We start from the raw sequence: 23,714 nt of genomic DNA on the forward strand, positions 1-23,714 counted from the left end.
AATTGACATATTCACAGATTTGTAAATATCATACTTCTTATTTACAGAGTTGGAACGCAAAAGAATTCTCTCGATGTGAATTTACGTAAACATCCAATCTATATCTATCAGTCAGGGCTCAGTGTAAAGAACAAACATTCCTCTAGCTCTTAAGAAGTGAAAGAGTTTTATCTATTTAGAAATGAGAGATTATCAAAGCCCCTTGACCATGAAAGTCATCTTTACCAGGAGGACAGGGATTTTCTCTCTCTGTTTCCTCAGTTTCCAGAACATGGAATAGTGCTTGGCAAACAGGAAGTACTCACCAAAAATTTGTTAAATGAATGAATGTGTAGCTAGCTATAAGACACCTAATACTATCTGCTAACTGAAGAACCTGCTTAACGTCAACTGTGAGAGTTGCTGGATGGACATTATCTGACTTCATGCAAAAAATGTTTAAGGCGGTTATTATTAGCAACCAAAGCACAGATAATTTAAATGATTCTAAGACAACTTGGTTAGAAAATGAAGGTCTAAATGAAGCCAAAAGTCTTTCTATTTGCCAGTGTTTCTTGCTGACTCTAAATTAGCTTTTTTATATATATATTTACACATCAGAGGATTTTACTTTTTAGGGTAGCTTTAGGTTTAGAGAAAAATTGAGTAGAAAGTAAAGGGAACTCCCATTATTGTCTCAGCATCCCCTCTTCTAGTTTCTCCTATTATTAACATCTTGCATTGGTGTGATACCTTTGTTAGAATTAATAAGCCAATATTTATACATTATCATTAACTAAGGCCCATAGTTGACATTAGGGCTTGCACTTTGTGTGGTACGATGTATGGATTTGGACAAATGTAGAATGCCATGTGTGGACAATTGCAGTATCATACAGAATAGTTCCACTGCCCTAAAGTTTTCCTGTGCTCCACCTATTTATCCGCCTTTCCTGTACCCCCAATTCCTAGCAACTAATTGTGTTTTTAGTGTCTCCATAGTGAAATTAATTTTTTCTAGCAATTCAGTTACTGCTCTTTATTTTATTAAATTCAGAAGTAATTGGGGGTCCCTGGGTGACTCAGTGGTTTAGTGCCTGCCTTCAGCCCAGGGTGTGATCCTAGAGTCCCAGGATCGAATCCCACATCAGGCTCCCTGCATGGAGCCTGCTTCTCCCTCTACCTGTGTCTCTGCCTCTGTGTGTGTGTGTGTGTCTCTCATGAATAAATAAATAAAATATTAAAAAAATAAATAAATAGAATAAATTCAAAAGTAATCATTTAAGGAAATGCACTGTTACATTATACCTTGGAATGTCTAGAAAATATTAAAAGCACTTTTTTCTGTATGTGACCCAAGTTTTCACAAAGTTCATGTTGAAGATAAAAAAGATAATGTAAATACATATGAATTCTCTTAAAATATAGCATGAAAAGTCTTAGCAAGTATATCATGAATAAAAAGGTTAATTAATTCGAAGATCATTATCATTCATGATTCCTGGTAGACTGGGAGAAGGTCTTTTGGGTGATGAATATTCTACAATGGAGAATGCACAATATGGCAACTGTGTAACTGTGAAGGCTTAATGGGATCATAATTTATATACACCGTAAAGAAAGAAGGCATAAATACTGGAACAAATTGAATATTCTTATGAAGAAATAGCTAGCAAATGATCTGAACAACTTTAAGCTTATTTTTGGCCTGTATACTTTGTGCAAAACATAACTCATGAAACTAAAATTAAGGGAGAATTAGCCACCAGAGAAAGTAGTAAAATAATAAAAAAGAAATTAACCCAGCATAGTCAATATATGCTCTGTTCTCTATCAGCAAGAACATAAAATAAGTGGCATTTAAAAAGTAATTTACTTCTTTAAAAAAAATTCTGCAGTTTTACATGACAACATATTGTAGGTTATGCTGCAGTAAAGAGTGCATCATAATGTTTATAACTCTGTAGGGTAAAATATAAAAATACTTTATTCTCAGCAATCTAAAAGTGACCATATTCTATAAGTGTTATGTTTGTAAATTGACAATAATCCTTAAGTAAAACACTCCAATGTTTAAGTGTATAATAAACTTGCACTCCCATTTGCTAGTATTCACTTGTTCCTCAACTATAGCATCTAAGTTAAAAATACTTTCAATGCAAATTAAGTAAGAGTTGTTTGCTTTGTTAGACAAAATTTAAAGAAATAATACACGGGAGATTCTATAATCTCTTCTTCAATAATAATAATAAAGTAGACAATATTATAGCAGTATGCAGTTAAAATTTAGCTATCTTTTCTCATTAAACCCTGTTCTACAAAGATTACCCCATGTAATTCTATGGCAAAATCAAAATCCATAGTATACCCCAATTGTAGTATTTACAATTTAAATTCACATCTATTCTTTACGGTTTAAAGAAAAGTTTCCAATGAAACTATTGACAGATGTATGAATATCTGACTTACTCTTAATAGTTTCATGTAAGTAAAGTGTTATCTCCTGGGAGAAACAAGTGCCAGGATGTGAAGAATCAAACTGCTACAACCGCAGATTTCTCTATCTCCATCACACAGTATATTTTGGAACTTCTTTAGTGCTTTAGGGGCATTAACTAATAATTCCACTCAATAGCTGAAGTTCTTAACCCTTTTAACACAACTAAAAGAAAGGGCAAGCTGGCACTGTAAATCAACAGAAGGCCAGGCTAGGAGTATTTGATGTCAGTGATATGATTTAGATGACTAGACTTGGTTTTTCCAAAATGATGTCCCCAACGGGGTTACTTACTGATGGACTCTCAAGGAAAGGGCCAGGCAGTGGAGGTGGGAGAAACCCCAAAGAAAGAGTTGACTTAGTCACTAGAAATAATGCATCATTTCTCAGTAACATTTCATCATTTCATCTGCTCTATGATCACTAAAAACGGTTGGAAATTGGGAGGTATTGGGAGGTACACTCCAGAGTTTATCTAGTCATGTAAAGTTAGTTTAATGTGCCTGGGGAAAATGACCTATTTTTTTTTACTGGATGTAACACTTAGTAATTGCTTCTGACACTGGTCAAAGAGACACTTGTGATCATCTAGGCTTTGATACTTAACAAAATATGAAGAAGTTCACAATCATTATCACTCTGTTGTAGGATCTTAGGTTGCCTTGATTTAATGGTCCCTAATCATTTCTTTGAGACTCCAAAAGATAAATAATTTATATTGGAAAAACTATTTTGGCTCTTACCCCACATTTTGTATAGTCACATCTATTCTTAATGTCTACCAAGTTTAGGAACATTTTCAGTGTGTAGGAGTTTTGCCAAAGGAACCAACTTGTAGGATTCAATCTCTGTCCGTCTTCTCCTCTTATGCTTGAATGGATCAGACATAACAAGCATAACAAGAATAACATTAATTTTATTCTCTCATATTCTATTTTTCTGACATTTTTCCTGTGTCTTAGATTGTACCTAAATACGTGCTTTAATGGTTGAAAATAGTTGCTCTAAAATTGCACCACTTACATATAATTATGGTTCCATCCTTTATGACATGGTTAATCTTGGGAAAATTAACTCAATTCTCTGGGTCCCTCATGAATGAGATAAAGAAGTTCATTTCTTGTGCTGATTAAGTAAGGTTTTATATATAGATTGTTTAGAGTTGTGGGTTTTTTCTTTTAGTTTAAGTTTTTAAATTTAAATTCCAGTTATTTAACATACAGTTAGAACAGTGTTTAACATGTAGTAAGCCCTCAATAAATATTAGCTAATATTACTAATTCTATTATAATTTTAATTAATTTGATCTTATTAAGTCAGTATTTTCCATATTTCTTTTGTTGAGATTTTGATACATTTTTACAAAATAATCACATTTCATGCCTAAGTAAAACTCCAGTTTGGAAAATGAAAGAACTAGTTTCTAGTTTTGCTTCTAACCCACTACTTTACCATGAAGAGATCATTTTAACTTCTCTAGTTTATTATTCTGCAAATATGTAAAGATAAACTATGTTTTTCATAAGTCCTTTTAAGTCTAAAATTCTACCAGTCAAAGGCATTTATTTGGGTTATAACTGACCAGAGGTTTGAATATCTCCAACTAAATTTCTTACTCTGAAATAATCTACATGTCAACTATTTCAGTTGCATTACAATATGTTGTCTTACTGACTTTTAAAGTCATTTCAATGTTTGAATATAATACGGGTGAAACTTTTTAAACATCAGAGATTCTGTATATTGTCTTGGGTACTAGTCTACATATAGATATATTCAAGACAATATCCTGGGTTAATACAACCTCCTCAAAAAATATTTGGCATTCAACATCTAAATTGCTAAAAATACAATTCATTAGTGACATAATTTTTCTGGGGATATTTTTTATTTTGGAGAGATTATAAAGCATAACTGGTAAATAATGCAGGTAACCAAGCACATAAAATTGTCTAAACATAATATGTTCTGACAAATAGGTAATACTCTGTGCGTATGTGTGTGTAGTTTACATATGACTCTAAGAGCAATTTCTGAAGGTTTTTCAGGAAAAAAAAAGGGGGGGAGGTATGATTAATTACAGTGACAATGAATTTAACCTGTGAAAGTTTGCAATGTTAAAAAGCAAGAATGAAATCAACTCTCTGAATGAGAGAATGAATCTCATCCCTTGTTTTTATCTGTAATGTGAAGCATAGTAAGAACTCAATAAATGAGTGAAAGTATGATAACAGATTTGTTTTACATTGATGATTTTATGAACCTATTTCCACATGAAAGAAAAATAATAATATCTACTTAATACATGTGATTGATTTATTGAATCAGTTATATCTTATGGTATGTATTATTTATCTCTATCTGATTATTTCATACTTATAGTAAAAAACTTTTGGGGTGAGAAATTCCTTCATGGGTCTCTCAAGCTCCTACATATTTTACTTGACAAGTCTTTTAGCTGGCATACTTCTTAGTATGGAAGTAAATAATTTCCATCAAGTAATCTTGAAGAATAAGATAATCTTTGCCTCTGGAACAAAGAACAAGCTTGCTTCCTAAATGGTGGATTCATAACTCTTGATGTTTCTCACCTGCAATACAAACCCTACCTTCCTTTGGGCCCATACTGCTTCAACCCTGGGCAACTTTCAGGTGACCAAATCAATGCAAACGTAGATTTACCTGTTTACTTGCTGTGCTCTGAATATTAATCTTTTGTCTCTGAATCAGAGCCTTTTTCTCCTGACATCATCTATAAAATATTAATAGGTTAATGTAATGGCTTGTAAGTAGGCTTAATTCAAGACCTGACACATGTGATGTTTTTGAGGACTTTTTTCCTGTAAAACTTTGAAGTGATATTTTACTATCTAATGCTGTTATCTATGATACAATGTTTAATTAAATTTATGGATCTTATTAAATTTATTTTAAAAACATAATAAATAATAAAAGTATAGGATTATAACAATTATTATACAGCTTTAGAGTAAAATATGCTTTATTAATTCTAAATTGGTATCTGCAGTTTTATGATGGATTTTAGGAGACTAAAGAGTGAAGGTTAAAAGTACATTTTGTGATAAGGACATTCTCCACATGATGTCTAATGATAAAGATGTAAATATTTGTACTTTTAGCCTCAGGCTCTGTCTTTATGACTGTGAATTATCTAGTCCATTTAATAAAATAAATTAATTAATCTGTCTCATATCTTGTTTTATTAGCCCTACAATGAAAGTTTTAAAACCATGTCAAGATTAATAAAACTCTTTTAGAGATAAGAGTATAAGAAATATCAAGACATAAAAAACAAAATTAAATATATCTACAATAGGAAAATTTGCAATTTTCAGAATAGTTTAAAACATTCACCCCACCATCCAGATGTTTTGCTTCCCAAATTTCAAAAATATGCTGTTTCAAGGCTACAATTCTTGAAATTTAAGAGAAACATTCTATTGAAAGGACCCAGAGATTGACCTCATTTGTATCTGAAGCCTATTGTTATTGGGTGGTGAGAGATGGGTCCAGCTACCACAATAGATTCTGACAGGTTGAAAAGATGTTCTCTAAATAACTGTGTCTATATAGTGGCTTGTTTCTTTTTCTCCAAGCAAGGAAAGGATAATCTAGATAGCAATTACATACTATATAAATCTTTTTCTTACAAATACAATTGATATCGATTTGTTTGGAGGAAACATTTTAATTCCATTTTGAGCAACACACAATCTCCTTCCAATATCATGTTATATCATCATGTTCTTTTATATTCCAATTATTCTGCTTCTCAGAGTATTCTATTAAAATCCTTTCTGATCATGAAAATATGCATTGGTAATGTTGTAAACGCTATTTAGAGACTCATCAATCATGGTATTGAATAATAATAGGTTTATCATATTCCCCTGTGAAGTGCCATTTTCAAGCATAAATTCATTAAAAATATTAGCTTAAATTTCATTTTACAGAAGAATGTCAAACCATTTGTTAATTAAGGACCACTTAAAATAAACTAAATAAGCACAAAGTGCCTCAGGCTGATGAAGGTACATAAACATGATGACATGAAAAGAAAGAGCTAAAAGCATTTATCTATGACAGGAATTTGAAGCTACCTGGAGAGTGCACTTCTATTAACTTAAGAAACAAATCATCAGTAATGATGTTAGGCTGCATAAAAAACACTTCAGGTTGTCCCTAAAAAAGGCTGTTTTTCTTTAATTAAGATGTCTACAGTTTACAATATTGTGATATTGACTAATACATTTGCCTCTTCTCCAAACTCTATTTATCCAATTCTGCATTCATAGTCTTTTAATTACTCTAAATTAGAAGTAATATGTACAAAGGGAAATAGTTTCCAGTGTTGGAAAAATATATACAACTTAAAATGTTCTTTATTATGAGGATTTTTTTTATTTGTTTTGACTTCACAGCATATATCCACTTTCCCTCTAGCATGAATATCTAACATTTCCTTAGTCCAACATGTTCAGTTGTGTGATTCAGATAAGACTTATTATATACCCAACTCCAGGCACGATGTGGCTGTCACTGCTGGCTATGAACATATTACTCTACTTTGTTACTCCCATTAGAGTAATATTTGAGGGGTATGTTATAGGAATTAAAGTTTATAGAGTCATCACAAACCAATTACATTCCCAGTAGTTTTTTCTTTTTTCTCCATTTATTCATGTATGTATGTATGTATGTATGTAAGTAAATTAGTTTTATGGCCAAGGTGGGGCTTGAACTCATGATCCTAAGATCAAGAGTCATATACTCTACTGACTGAGCCTCCCAGGCACCCCTCCTTTTTTTTTAATAGATTTCAACAAGTGATTATGTTCTGAGGAAAAGCAAATAAATAAGAGAGACAACATAAAGATAGACAACTCATACTCCTGGAGTTCAAGACCTAAAATAAAGCCAGGGTTGTCAACATGGTATAGTATTGATGAATGTATAGCCATGGACTGTACATTGCAAACCTTTATAAAGTATCACATATATGATCAATTTATTTGATATAAATATGCCAAGAAACCCAATGGAATAAATACATTGTGGTCAGCTAATAGTAATGGAACAATTGAGTATCATGTATAATCAAATGAGCCTCAAACTTATACATTGTGCTACATTAAAAGAATTACTAAAAGTGGATCATCAACCAAAATGCAAAACTTCAAATATAAACATTCTACAAGAAAACAATGAAGAGATTCACTGTGACTTTGAGTTAGACAAATATTTTTTATTAGGACACAAAAGTGTAATACACTAAAATATTTATAAATTGAACTTCATCAAAATAAACACTTTTACCTTTCCAAAGTCACTATAAAGAAATCAAAAAGTCACAAAAAAAAAAAACTATTTTCAAATACTTGTCAGGTAAAGTATTTATATGCAGAATATGTAAAAACTCGAAGCTTGATACTAATATTTTGATTTTTGTCATGGCTAGTTCATATTGGACTGTTCATTTCAGCACTTCTGTGATGTCAAGCTAACATAGGACTAAATGTCAAGTGGTAGAGGAGATGAAGCCACCCACAAATTTGAGCAAACTTCAAAGGTTGTTGGAATCAGGGAAAAGTCTATTGAAGGGAGGTCTTTGGTTCCTAACAATTCTAAAGATCTTATGGAAAAATTCAAAGTGTACAGATGCCCATTAGGCAGGAGAAACAGGCAGGACCGAGGAAGTGGGCTTTGGGAGCAGATGGTCTGCAGCACGGACAACTGGGCTGGAGACCCCTTTTCCATCCATCCATGGGATGAGGCTGCTTTCCTCAGACAAGGATACAATATTTACAAATGGCAGATGCTTTTTAAAGATACTTGATCAAAGAATATATATAAATGGGGAATAAACAAATCAAAAATGCTCATCATTATTCGTAACTAGAGAAATTAAAACTACAATGAGATACCATGACACACATTATAGAATAACTGGAAAAAAATAAGAGGCAATTTGAAAATATCAGTTAAGGAACAACATAAACTCTCATAGTTGATACTGGGAATTTTATAGTAACTTTAGAAAAACAGTTTGGTAGTTTCTTAAAAATGTAAACATTCCCTAAATGTATGACTCAGAAGTCTCAAATATCTTAGATATTTGACCAAAATAATGAAATATATGTCCTCAAAAACATCAGTCCATGAATAGAAACTTTATTCATAATCTTCAAGGCTGAAACAACCTGTATGTCCTACAGTAAATATATAGAGAAACTGTAGGTCATCCATATTAGGGGATACTAGTTAGCAATATAAATAGGTATACTACTGACACACAATCAAGTGGTTAACAACCAAATGCATTATGATGTGTAAGAGAAGCAGGATCAAAAGGATTATGCTCTACTGTTCTATTTATATACACTTGGAACAGGTAAAACCATAGGGACAGAAAACAGATCACTAATTGCAAGAGAACATAATGGGAGAAGGTTTGAATGCAAAGGGCACAAGGGAAATTTTTTCATTTATGGAAATAATCTAAGCAATGATTGTGGTTGCAATATGACTTTTTTGTTGTTAGAATGCAGTGAACTACACACTAAAAATTTGACATTTACTCTATTTTAATTTGAACACAATAAACCTGACTTCTGAAAAAGGGCATGCTCTGGACTACAGAATGAATAGGAGACCATTGTCCCAGAAGATATCTGAGTTTAGTGCAAAGGCACATGGCTATAAACACACTATTGAGCTTAAAATGTGGTAAATGCCACAATAAAAATATAAGAGCTATTTAGAAGAGGGAGCAATTAAATTTGCTTGGAGAAACAAGGTGAAAATCTTTAAGACAGGAAAAGGGACTTAGAAATTTTTCCAAGAGGAAGAAATAAAAAAAGTAGCATTGGAAGAGGGAATAGGATTTACAAAAAACAGCAAACCCTAGAAGATAGGTTTAAATAATATTGAAAAGTTCAGAGCAAATTGTGCACAATCAGAAGTGGCAGTAGAGATGGTCGACAACAGGTATTTGGTAATAAAATTTCAAAAAGCATTTTTGATTCTAACCTTATCTTGTACCTGCTTACTGTTGCCCACTATCCTCCACAGAAAATGTCCTTCCATAAGTTCACAGAAACTGTTTTTTAACATATTTTTTACGTGCTGCTCCTATATCTGCAGCACTGTGTCCTCTAAACAGTGCAAAGCTAGATCCTTCTCATTTCCTATTTCAGCCAAAATATCACTTCCTCAGAGAAATTCCTTTTTATAGAGGTGAGATCACATGGCTCTGTTTATTCTGTGTTTTAGTAACTCATTTGGCTCCTTTCATAATATTTGCCAAATTGGGTAATATCTCATCTGATTGCTTACACTTTTTGTTTTTTTTTTTCCCTCACTAGAATGTACATTAAAACATGAAGTATGATGGTTTTGTTCATTGTTTTAGCCCTAGTGCCTTGAAAATAAAGCAGTTAAAGTTCAATCAATATTTAAAAAGAAGGAAGGAAAGAAGGAAAGAGAGGAGAGAATGAAGCGGGAGGAAGACAGGGAAGGAGAAAGTGTAGAAGGAAAGAACAGAGGAAGGAAAAAGTGAGGGAAGAAAGGATATACAGAACTTCTGAAATAGGGCAGCCCTGGGTTTGAATTCTGCTACTAATTATCTGTTAACTAAATTGAAACAATCGTGTCCCTCATCTATGCAATGGGGATAATAATGCACCTATTTGATTTTATTGCAAGTATTAAATAAACTAACACAAGCAAAAAGCTTTCCATGCTGTACCTTTAATAATTTATACTGAAAACTATTTTACTGAAAGGAAAACTATATTAGAATTACTTGGCCACGAAACTTACCAGTTAAGTACACAGTCCCTGGAGTTAGGCTGTGTGGCTTCAAATTCAACTTATTTCATGTAACTTCTATGTGATTGAAGGCTAATGTCCCCATCTTCATGGAATTTATACCTAGAAGGAGAGAAAAAAATTAAATGTATAAATCACCAATCAATCAAATAATATATTTGCAGGGGGGAAATTCCTCCAGTAAATAAAATTAATTCACTATGGGGACTTTCTTGTTCCAGGAAAATTGTGGACTAGGCAATTCTCAAACTCTCTTGCTAGAAGTAATTAGAAATAAAGCTGAATTAAAAATAAATAAAGAAGAATAATTAATTTGGCTGCCTTCCCAAGAAAAATGGAAAACTCTGAAGTATAAGGAAAAAAAAGGGGGAGGGGACGGATTTGCTCAAATAAGCAGAGAAGTAGACAGATAAACCAATATGGTACTAGCCCTAGGGCGATTATTATACCAGTGTTTGGGATCTAATGTCTTCAAAGATGGTACAAAAAGTCTCTGGTTCATATCACTAGATGAGTTTGAAATGAAACTCTTTTTTAAGTCATAGTCTTACAATCCCATTGTAAATGATCCCTACTGCCTAGACCTGTATCTCTAGATCCCTTTTTTCCTGAAATTTTAGGAAAAGGCACTTCCAAAACCCAGCAGTCCTTCCTGAGTGGTGGGGAATTAGCCATCCCTGGGATCAGCCTCAATCAATAGAGACTGACTAGGCATACCTATCTACGTATACAGCCTCCATCTCCATCGATTCATGTGGGATAACCCTGCTGCTTAGAGTTTGGGTGATACCAGTTCTTTGCAGAATTAAGTTCCATTGGCCCATAATTGATAATGCATTCTTGTATTGGCTGTATTTTCTGCAGTGGTCACATTACTTTCACTTGAATCCCAGTCTCAGTGTCTTCTGGGAAAGCAGAAACTATGAAAGCTGGAAGAGACAAATTAATAACTTTTTTCCTTTTTAATTTTTTCTTTCTCTCTTTCTTTCTTTCTTCTTCTTCTTTTTCTTTCTTTCTTTCTTTCTTTCTTTCTTTCTTTCTTTCTTTCTTTCTTTCTTTCTTTCCTTCTTTCTTTCTTTCTGGGTTCTATTTGTTTTATCAAAATTTGCCATAGAGGTTTCAAAAAGCTGGACTCAGCCCTGGCTAATTTCTATAGTAAGGATCTCATAAACGTATGCCAAAGGAAAATATTCATTTTATTCAGTTAAAAGAAAAAAATGTGTATTTTGAGCCCCACCTTGTAATTTTCAGGCAACTAAATCCTTTCTGGCAGCAAAAGATATTTTCACTTGCTTTTCCCTCTTTAAAATGTCCCTGTGGGGATCCCTGGATGGCGCAGCGGTTTGGCGCCTGCCTTTGGCCCAGGGCGCGATCCTGGAGACCCGGGATCGAATCCCACGTCGGGCTCCCGGTGCATGGAGCCTGCTTCTCCCTCTGCCTATGTCTCTGCTTCTCTCTCTCTCTCTCTGACTAACATAAAAAAATTAAAATAAAATAAAATAAAATAAAATGTCCCTGTGGAGCTTTTTGCAGTACCGGGCAAAAATATTTATTTGCTGAATTTATATACTATTCACCTAGGGCGAGTATTCTTTGCAGTGGAGGTAGAGTGTTTCAGTTTGCATTGTTCTTCTCCACCTGCTGTAAATATCTCTGTGCACTCTGTTCAGTGTATTGCTTGAAAATGCTTCAGATATCTCGGGAATAATGTTGCTGAAGAAAAACATAAACAGTCTAGAAACGATGTGAATTTTAACTGTGTTCTGAGGAGATACACTATGTAAAATACGTAGGCTAGAGTCCATGTGATGTACATCATGCCAGATGCAGCACCCCAGCTAAGGTTCTACCATGACCGAATAATTACCTTAGTTCAATGACAACTTGTTTCCATTCTTCAAACAGCCCTGACAAATACTGAAGACCACTATAGAAAATATTTAACCTTCTCTGAAATAGAGGCCACCCTTTCAACTCAGATATTGCATTTGGCACCTAAATGCACGATTATTTCACTTCAGCAGGCACTTAGGCATGAAAATGGGTATGTGCTTTAGCTAAATGTCAACAGGGGAACTCAAATGTGCAATTTTTGTATACCTTTTTGAGGCCAGGTTTTGAAAATTTCAGCCTGAATCTATTGACAAGTTGTGAAGTTTTCCATATATATATATATATATATATAATGCAGTGATTTGATCAGGTCAAAAATATCTTTGAACATTGTGAAATTTTATTGAGACAACTCCTAAAGGACTGGCACAGGGGAAACACATGAACGTTAAAATTAAACACTCATTCCAATAGTGAGAAATCTATTTGAAGAACAGATTTATGACTTGACACAGACTAAATTGATTGTAAATTACTGCACATTGTGCCATTTTATTTTCCCATAATTTTACATTGTATAATTCGGGTCTCTTTATAGTCCCAGGTTCCAAGGTAATAAAACATCAGAGCTATTTTCTCATCCTTTCATTTACTCATTTAAAAAAATGTATAGTACAATTCTTACAAACTGGACTGTATTCATTTTAGAATTCCTAGGGGGAGATTAAGTGCCCTTTTTCATAATAATGTTGATGATGATGGTGATGATGATGATGACGATGATATTAATAATGCCTTTTTGGCTGCCAGAAGTCATACAGCATTCTAGTTGAATAATGGTGTGTGCTTTTTCAGCCAAATGTGAAGTTCCTTTGAGTATTGCAAATGGCACTTCAAATGAGAAATCCAATACATTTGCTGCTGTTTAAATAACTTCAACTTTTTTCCCTATCAATCCAGCAAAGTTGTTACTGGATCTATGTTGGAGTTAAAACAGGCTTGAAAAAATTACAGCTTTTCTGAGTCCTTGGATAAATTATGTTTTTGATCCTTGTCTCATATCTATACTATAAAGAAAAATAGGTTCATTTATTATTTTTATATCACAACTTCTCCATCCTGCTTTCTCCAATAATATAACAGCACATCAATAGGTATTTTCATTGTTAAGATAATATAGGAATTCCTAATGAATATTTCTCTTTTAATGCTTAATATCTTTTGGAGAGTTTGAAACACAAGAGGAATATGTAATTCACCTTGTTTCATTATTTAAGAATACCAATCATGCTGACCGGTATTAGTACAGGTGATTTTAATTTTCTATGAAATTATCTGGAGGGAGAGGAAATTTGACTAATATTGACCCAGATCTTAATTTAGATACTTACATATGAGAAATAATTGATTCAAATAGTGAAATCTATTCATTCCTTGGCAATCTGCAAACAGGCACTTGAAAGAATCAATTACTTAATTTTGATCAAGATCATTGGTTAACTTAACAAATATTTATTTTGTGCATACCTGGTCTCAAGACTGTGCTATGCCATAGGAGGGAGGTGAAAAATCATTTGTTCAACTTGGCAAAAATGAAATGAAATATCATTTAGAAAAATATTAATTGTACTTGTGGTTATTGCTTTTTAATGTAACTAATTGCAGTACAAGGATGTTTTGGAAAAATATGGTAAAAAAAAGATGAGAGATTTTGAGTATAACAGTACATTTTCCAAAGACCGAATGAAGTTAGAAATGTGGAATTATTTAAAATATTTTATTATTTATTTGTTTGTTTGTTTGTTTCCAACAGTACATGAGCGGGGATGGGGTGGTGGAGGGGAGAGGTTGAAGCAGACTCCCCCCTGAACAAGAAGCCCAACACTGACCAATCCCAAGACACTGAATTCATGACCTGACCAAGGGCAGACACTTACCTGACTGAGCCACCCAGGTGCCCCAGAAAGGTGTCATTTTTTAATGATTGCAGAATTTTGATATTTTCAATGAATTCCAAATACCAGTGCATTAATTATAATTTAATTATCAAGCTAGTCAATAGTACACTTTACCTGAAACATTATTGCCAAAAATTAAAAAGAAATTAGACTAATGAAAATGGTGAATAGCTAGCAATTTCTTTTTAATCTGCACTATTGCTATCAATTTTAGATGTCATTTTTCTTCAGATTTATGTATTATTTTTAAATCACCATTGATATCCTTGAGTATTTTAAGAAACTATAAATTGGTAAATATCAAATATCTCAAAAAGCATGTGCAATTATTGAGAGACAAATCTAAACCATTGGGTCCTGAGAATCCAACAGCAAGTCACACAATTTGCTTTAAGAGAATTGGTTTTGTGCCACAGGGGTTATGTCTACTGCCAAAATTATTTGGACAATAATAAGTCAAAAAAAGTATTATTAAAAATATTTTTGAACCTATCTAAGCCCATAAAATTCTAGTAGGCTGTATAAGTATTTCTAATTTTTTTGAATCTCTTCATCGAAAGCACTATATATTTGGAGACCCTTATAGTTTTTCAGAAATACTATGTTAGAATGATTGAAATACAGTGAATTATTTAAGAAATAAAATACACATCTGATACAAAAATGTCAGCCCACTTGATTAATTTTTCTTAAGAATCACAGAGAACTAGACTAGTAAGGAAGTAAGAGGTTATCTACCTCAAAGTTATGTTAGACATAAACCACCTAGGGCTGATACAGATTAATGTCACTATTTAAGTTTCAAATCACTACATACATGGCTATTATTTGTACTTATTAATTTCATTCATACTGATTTTTTTAAAAATAAGTCCTCTTTTAAGAAATTTAAAGCTTATTGCAAAGTAAGTCAGTTCACAGCACAATAACATATTTATGACAAACTCTTACATTCTTATTTATTGTCTTGCTGACGTTGTTACTGAACAAGTTAAACTGGAAGTGCTCTCATTTACTTAAAAGAAAATACAAATATTAGTGATATGAATTGGGTTTTATTGAAGCTTAAAGACAGATGTAAATGGTTACATGTTTGAACTATTCATCAAATCTTAATGTTCTCCCAGGACCCTGAGATCATGACTTGAGCAGAGGGCAGATGCTTAACCAACTGAGCCACCCAAGCAGCCCACCTCCTTTGTTATTTGTAATGCTACTTGGGTATAAGACAACATAGCCAACCTATGTACCTTTTAAGTTTCTCCAACTGCAACACTTTTTCAGAGGGTTCTACTCAAAACTTTTATTTTCTCACATGAAATTTCAGTATTTCTCAAATTTCTAAGCATTTTGTAAAATTCTCATTAATATTTTGGTTTAAATTGCATTAAAAGTGTTAAAAATAGTTTTTTTAGCAATATTCAGTATGCCTAATAAGGAGTATGGTATATTTATTCATTCATTCATATTTTACCTCCTCATGAAGGACAGAATTTTCATATTGACTACTTATGGATAGTTTATGTATGTATATATGCTAATTTTAACAAGACTGCTTTTTATTCCTATTTTTTTACCCAGTCCGGATCTGAAACAGAGTATTTAAGCTCTCTATTTTCATCTTTGCCAAAAAATATTGTTAACATTTTTGGGGTATTTACTGTCTTCTTTGCTCTTGAGAGTGGGACTGTAAATATTATGTGAAGATGAAAAAAAATTCAGAGTTGAAATAATTTACACATAGTCTGATGTCTAGTAACTTGCAGGACTAAAATTCATACCCTGGTTTGTTTCATTACAGAATCCTTTAAGAAGGAATGGATATTGGTTCTAAGTATTCTTGAATTTTCTAATTCTTCATATGTATCATTTGAGAGGAGTATAACAGTATCATGTTATGTTATCATTGCCTCCTTTAAAATATTTTATTGCTTATTTTGCTCATGTATATTGTACTGCCATACTTCTAAAACAATGTAATTTAATTTTTATATATACTGAATGACATGGATAAGTAAACAATAATCTAAGAGACTGAAAGAAATTGCTGTAACACATATAACCAAAAGGTAATATTTCGTTTTCTAATAACTATAATACTATCTAATATAAAAATGATTAAATAATATAAACAATTAATAAAAGATAAAATATTCTCTCTAATACACTCGATTATGAACATACAACTAGAAATTTAATAATAAAATAAAATAATCATAAATATTTATTAATTATGAGGCTATGAAAAGTGGTAAAATTTAAAATGATATTAGTGGTAATATAATTCTCCATAATATTTTAATGAGTAATTTCATAGCAATATTTGTATATTAATTACCTTGTTGCCTGTCATTCTTGCTTATAGAAAACTATTCTACAGGAAAAGCAGAGGCAACTAGATATATCAATATTGTATCAATGATAAAGATATAATTATAGATTTGTATACAAGTACAGTTGATGATAAAGATATATACATATATAATTATAGATGCAGATATTAAATTATTTATTGCCAAATAACTTTATAAATTGGAGATATTTTGAAATTTCATCATTATGAAATGGATCGACTATCCTAATACTCTTGCAATAGATAATTATAAAATTAATAAAATGAATAAAAGAGAAAAAATTTTCACCTGTATTCCTTTAAGAGAAATGCACATGTAAAAGATAAAGATACATTCCAGATATATGTAAGCAATATAGAAAGATATATATTTTTGTCACCAGAATAACACAAGGGAATGAAATTAAATGGACAGAGTTTAATACATTTAGTCCTTGAAAAAATTAAAAAGAAAATGTGTATGACTAGATGCTTTTCAAAAAGATTGATTTTTTTTCAATTTTTAAATTTAAATTCTAATTAGTTAAAAATAATGTAATACTCAGGACTAGAATTTAATGATTCATCACTTACATAAGCATCCAGTGCTCAACACAAGTATCCTCCTAAATACTCATCACCCACTTAGCTTATCTCCCACCCACATCCCTCTATCAGCCCTCAATGTGTTCTCTATTGTTAAGAGTCTCTTACGGTTTGTTTCCCTCTTCTCTTTTTTCTTCTCTTCTATATTTCATCTTAGTTTCTTAAATTCCACATGTGAGTAAAATCATATGATTTTCATGTTACTGACTTATTTTCCTTAGAATACTACAATCTAGCTCCATCCACATCACTGCAAAGGTAAGCTATATAAAAATAAGGTAAGCTAATAATAGTATTACTATATATATATGTAAGATACATCTTTATCCATTCATTAGTTGATGGACAGTCAGACTGTCTCCATAGTTTTTGTTTGTTTGTTTGTTTGTTTATTTTTTATTCATTTATGATAGTCACAGAGAGAGAGAGAGAGAGAGAGAGAGAGAGAGAGAGAGGCAGAGAGAGAAGCAGGCTCCATGCACCGGGAGCCTGATGTGGGATTCAATCCCGGATCTCCAGGATCGCGCCCTGGGCCAAAGGCAGGCACCAAACCGCTGCGCCACCCAGGGATCCCTCCATAGTTTGATAATTATTGATAATGCTGCTATAAACATTGGGATGCATCTATTCCTTCAAATCTGTATTTTTGTATCCTTTGAGTAAATTCCTAGTACTGCAATTGCTGGGTCATAGGGTAGTTTTATATTTAACTTTTTGAGGAACCTCCATACTGTTTTCCAGAGTAGCTGCATCCGTTTGCATTCCCACTAACAGTGCAAGAGCGTTCTTCTCTCTTCACATCCTCACCAATACCTGCTGTTTCTTGTGTTGCTAACTTTAGCCATTCTGACAGGTGTGAGGGGATATCTCATCATGGTTTTGATTTGTATTTTCCCGATGATGAGTGAAGTTAAGCATCTTTCCATGTGTCTGTTAACCATCTGGATGTGTTTGGAAACATGTCATCTATTCATGTCTTCTATCCATTTCTTAGCTGGATTATTTGTTTTTGTGGTATTGAGTTTGATAAATTCTTTATAGATTTTGGATACCAACCCTTTATCACATATGTTATATCCTCTCCCATTCCATAGGATGCCTTTAGTTTTCTTGATTGTTTCCTTCATTGTGCAAAAGGTCAAATAAGTTGCTGCATGTGTTCTACTCCAGGATTTGGATGGTTTCCTGTCTCACATTGAGGCCTTTCATCTATTTTGAGTTTATTTTTGTGTATGGTGTAACAAAGTGGTCCAGTTTCATTCTTCTGCATGTTATTGTCCAGTTTTCCCAACACCATTTGTTGAAGAGATTTTGTGTATACCATTGGATATTCTTTCCTGCTTCTCTAAAATTAGCTGGCAAGATAGTTGTGAGCCCATTTCTGGACTCACATTATGTTCCATTGACCTATGTTTTCCATTATGTTCCATTGATCTATGTTTCGTTTTTGTGCCAGTGCCATACTGTCTTCATGACTATAGATTTGTAGTGTAGCTTGAAGTGTAGAATCATGATTCCTCCAGCTTTGTTTTTCTTTTTCAATATTGCTTTGGCTATTCAGGGTCTTTTGTGGTTCAACACAGTATTTAAAATTCTTTGTTCTAGCTGATATTATTATTATAAATAATACTGGTATTATTTTGATAGAGATTGCATTATATGTACAGATAGAAAATTTTTCCCATTCAGCACTTGAATATTTTATGCCACTCTCTTCTGGCCTACCACATTTCTGTGGATAAATCTGTTACTTACCTGTTTTGTCTTCCCTGTTAGGCTAGGGACTTATTTTCCCTTGCTGCTTTCAGGATTCTTTCCTTATCTCTGTATTAAGGAAATTCTGACTAAGATATGTCTTAGTGTTGCCTGCTTTTGTTGATTTTGATGGGAGTCTCTGTGCCTCCTGGATTTGCATGTCTGTCTCCTTCCCCAGTTTAGAGAAGTTTTCAGCTATAATTTGCTTAAGTAAACCTTTTGCCCTTTTTTCCCTTCTCTTCTTCTTCTGGGACTCCTATAATACAAATGTGATTATGCTTATGGAATCTCTGAGTTCCCTAAGACTACATTCAAGATCCAATATTGTTCTTTACCTCTTTTTTCCAGCTTCATTATTTTCCATAATTTTAGTCTTTGATACCACTTATTCATTCCTCTGTTTCTTCTATCCTTGTGGTCATTACATCCATTCAGTTTTGTATCTAGGATTTTATATTTCTGCATTGTATCTGCATTTTATATTTCAGCCTGACTAGTTTTTAGTTAGTTTTTTTTTTGTTTGTTTTGTTTTGTTTTTTAATCTCTGGAGTAAAGGTCTCTGTGGTGTCTTCTATGCTTTTATCAAGCCCAGCTAGTATCTTTATGACTGTTTTTTTTTTTTTTTAAATACTGGATCAGGCATATTACTTTTATCTATTTTGATTAGCTCGTGGCCATGACATTTCCTTGTTCTTTCTTTTGGGATGAATTCCTCCATCTTAACATTTAGTCTAGATCTCTGTCTTTTTAGGAAAGTTTGTGCCTGGTCCTATTTCCACTAGAGCTGAAGCTTCACCACATTCTTGATCAATAGATCTGGTGCATGCAGTGGAAATTGTGCTGGTCTTTGGGGGGATAGGGGGCTTGCTGCTGCTCTAGCTCTCAGTCACACTTGTCCTATTAAAAAAGGTATCTGCATAGTACAATGAGGTAGGGTTTGGTGTTAGAAACTCAAGTCTTTACTGGGTGCACTGTATCAGGCACTGAAGTTCATCAGTGCAGATGGGAGAGGTGAAAAATTGAGTCAGCTAGCTCTCTTCTAAGAAGAGGACAGTTCACACTTACTGGTATTCAGGTAGTTCAGGTAGTCCTCACAAAAGAGTGAACAATTGCCCATCTTGTGTTCCAAGCCCCTGTGAGATTCTTGCTTTCACCCTGTCTTCAACAGAACTATTTGCCCATCCAGCAGTGAGTGCAGTGCTCCTGTGTTTTATCTCAGGCATCAGAGGTTTCAAAACTCCAAATTTTAGAGACCCTGTGTGGCATGGACCTGCACTGATCCTCTGGGGGATCGTCTCACCATGCTGCAGCTGGTACTAGTTTGTTCCAGAAAAGCAGTCATAGAACATGTAGGGAGTTGGAATTTATGGTAAAGCACAGAAAAAAAAAAAAAAAAAAAAAAACAGCATCCAGGTCAGCTATCCCTAGGCAGGTGTCTCTGTCCTCACTAATTGGGGCAGGTCATTGTCACTACTATCATTTTTGTCCCCAGTGCTCCCTTTCACAAATGCACTGCTTGAAGAGGAACTGGTTCTTCCAGCATGACCCAAGGAATCCTCAGAGCATACTGTCCACTCCTGAGCATCTGCCCTCCTTCTCCTCCAAAAGCACTTCTACACCTACCAGGCTCCACTTGACAATGGGGTGGATCCTAAAACTTCAGACTTTCAGCTTTGCTACTTAAAAAAAAAAACAAAAAAAAAAAAAAAACACTTGCAATGATCAGTGCCTTTTGTTTTTTCAGTCAATCATTTTGGGGAAGTGTTTTTCTTATGCAATCCCCTGCATGCTATTTTTTCTCTCTCTCTTTCTCTCTCGTCTCTTGGTGACCAGGCTCCTTCTTCTCCACAGCACCTGTGATTCTTTTCTCCCCCAAATCACATCCCACACCTCCTACCTTCCACAATGTGACTCTTTCTCTCTCTCTAGTTGTGCAATTTGTTCTCTCAGTCATCAGATCAATTTTCTGGTTGATCAGAATGATTTGATAACTATCTAGCTGTGTTTAAGGGATGAGGAAAGCATAAGGTCCTCCTCTCTCTGCACTCTTAACTCTTCAAAAAGATTATTAAAGAAGCATTCTATAAAATCTTGATTGAAAAATTAAAGGGAAGAGTAAGTCCATTTGGGAACATAGAAGATGCTCCATTCAGGAAATAGATTTCAGTAAAATCTAAAAGCATCCTGAAATTTGAAACTCCATACCAAGTTGAAGTTACCGAGGTGTTCATTGATTATATGCATATGGTCTGCTCTTAAAGGTAATATTGTAAACTTAATTGTGTACTCTAAAGGCAGGATTACAAATCTCTAAACTTTTAACTAGCTTTGGCTTTGCCAACACAAAAAGTAAAATTCAGATTTTAAAAATATGATGTTATTACTCTTTTATCATTTAGTGTCCAAGCTGTAAATTCTTTTTTCCTTTCTTATATCTAAGATTATAGTTCTCTACAATTCTCAAAGTAAGTCATTAATTAAATATGCATGGTGTAATTCTCATGACTCTGGAATATAAACATTCTTTCAGTGATCTTTTTTATTTTTCATCTAATCTATTTGGGATGCTGGACGGATACTAGGATTATATAAGTGGGTAAAACCATGATCAAAGTGACTTATAGTCTAACAATAGAAACATGATCCAGTATAAAGCAAAGTGCTGTGTTTTATAATAAAATATATAAGAATTACATAAGAACACAGAGCCAAGATCACATAGAAATCAGAGCATAAAATGGAGCCTGGCTACTTCCAGTTTAAATTCTGGCTCCCTCACTAATCCATTATGTGATTCTGGATGAGTCATTTAACCTTTCTGTGACCCCAAATCTTTGTCTGTAAAAATCATTAGAATTGGGCAGCCCCGGTGGCACAGCAGTTTGGCACCGCCTGCAGCCTGGGGTGTGATCCTGGAGACCCAGGATCAGGTCCCACATTGGGCTTCCTGCTTGGAGCCTGTGTCTCCCTCTCCCTCTGCCTGTGTCTCTGCCTCTCTCTCTGTGTCTATGAATGAATAAATAAAAAATCTTTAAAAAAAAAATCATTAGAATTGAGTAGCATGGCACATAAAATAACTATATGTCACAGCTAAAAACAATAACAACCAAAAAAGTAAAACATCAAATAAAACATCACTTACCAAAAGGATGTAAAAGGGAAGACTGAGCCTTGTGTTATTAACATAAGTACTGTTCTTATTTTGTCACATTATTTCCTTAAACTACTGACATTTCAATTTTTCAGTGATTTTTATGTTAATAGTTAAAAAGAATGGCTTAAACATGATTAATTTCTTGGGACACCTGGGTGGCTCAGCAGTTGAGCATCTGCCTTCAGCTCAGGGCATGATCCCGGGTTCCAAGGATGGAGTCCCACATCGGGCTCCCTGCAAGGAGCCTGCTCCTCCCTCTGCCTATGTCTCTGCCTCTCTCTGCATGTCTCGAATGAATGAATAAATAAAATCTTTTTTAAAAATGTTTAATTTCTTCTATTCGTTCATTGCCATTAATGAGAACTCTTTCCTGGTCTCTGAACAACAAAAGAAACAAAAAACAAATGTTTATCCCTCATTCCTTGTACTTTCAGCCATATTCCAAACTGAATCATGATCCATACCTAGGCCTATCTACAACTTATTAATCAATGTTAAATTCACCATTCTGGTTTAGTTTGAATTAAGTATAATTCTAGAGACCCTTAATTATAAGCCAAACATAGTGTTATTTTTGCATGAAATGTCATTCTGGAATGTCATTCAGAAAAATCTTCAATAGGTCTTAATTTTTGTGATATGTTAACCAGAACTGAGTTCCCCTGAAGCATAAGATCATTTATCAAGCTACCTTGTTAATACTGACTTCAGGTATCTCAAATTCCATGTGTCCAAAATTATTTTTTTAATGTCTTGCAGAAATGTCTTTCTCCCTTTGTTACCTACATTTCAAGAAATAGCATCAGCATTCATTTAGCTGATTAGGTTGTCTTTTTTCTTATCCCCATAACTATTCTTTAAATACATCCTTTAGTTTCTTTAAGATAAAAGTTACATCCAGCTGCTTTGCATGACCACATCCACCTTCAGCCATTGTTCTCTTTCACTCAGAATTCAGAAAAATCCAACTGTTTCCCATGGTTCTAATTTTGCTCCTCAAAATCAATAGTCCATATTGCATCTTGATGATCTTTTTAAAATGCCAATAAAATTGTGTTGTTTACATCTTTAGTCACCCCCAATACATTTGGACCTATTACATTTGGAATAAATACAAATACATTTAACCTTGGTATAATGAACTCTGTATCAATTGACCCCTGAATAGCTGACTTAAACTGCGTGCTCCTGCAGTATTAGCTTTCTTGCTATTAGTTAAAATTTCCAAGTACAATTTTGCCAAGCTCTTCCCTTTATTCCAAATACATTTTTAATTTTCCCCTCAGGAAGCTCTTTCCTTCAATCTATGTTCTGGTTTCGCTTCTTCTTCTCCCCCACCCCACAAAAAAATATATCTTTGAAGAAACCTGTTGGTTTACAAACTGGTTCCCCAAATACCAAAGGTAAGGAGAGATGGAACAACAAGACAGACCACTCTCGATTGGAAAGTGGCAGTTTTAATAAGCAGGGGAGCTTCTGTACAAGGCTGGTGTTGGCAGCTACAAGACAAGTAGATCTCCACAGCCTCCACAGTAAAGGATTTTACTGAGGCTTGACTGGGTTCAGTCAAGTACATCATCCAGATGATCTCAACATCACTCTACTCTCTCACGGTTGCCTTCTTGAAAGAGCTCCCACTGTGGAAACAGTGGGTGGAACTTTAATTCCAAGGACAGGGGTGGAGGAGGAACCTTTAGTTGCCCAGGTCTTGAATTAACCAGAGGTTACATCTTCTCAATTACCTCCTCC

General features: G+C 33.7%; 1 long non-coding RNA gene across 2 annotated transcripts in view; it reads right to left on the reverse strand.

The window, feature by feature from the left end:
- LOC112656537 (uncharacterized) overlaps positions 1-23,714 on the reverse strand; it is a 186,237-nt gene that overhangs the window by 18,782 nt on the left and 143,741 nt on the right. For both annotated transcript variants that reach the window (XR_003134392.3, XR_004812558.2), the window contains exon 3: positions 10,319-10,429. This is a non-coding gene — a long non-coding RNA (uncharacterized LOC112656537). The remainder of the gene's footprint in view (positions 1-10,318; positions 10,430-23,714) is intronic.

The sequence above is a fragment of the Canis lupus genome, chromosome 37 (assembly GCF_003254725.2).
Source record: "Canis lupus dingo isolate Sandy chromosome 37, ASM325472v2, whole genome shotgun sequence".
In the NCBI taxonomy this organism is placed as follows: Eukaryota; Metazoa; Chordata; class Mammalia; order Carnivora; family Canidae; genus Canis; species Canis lupus.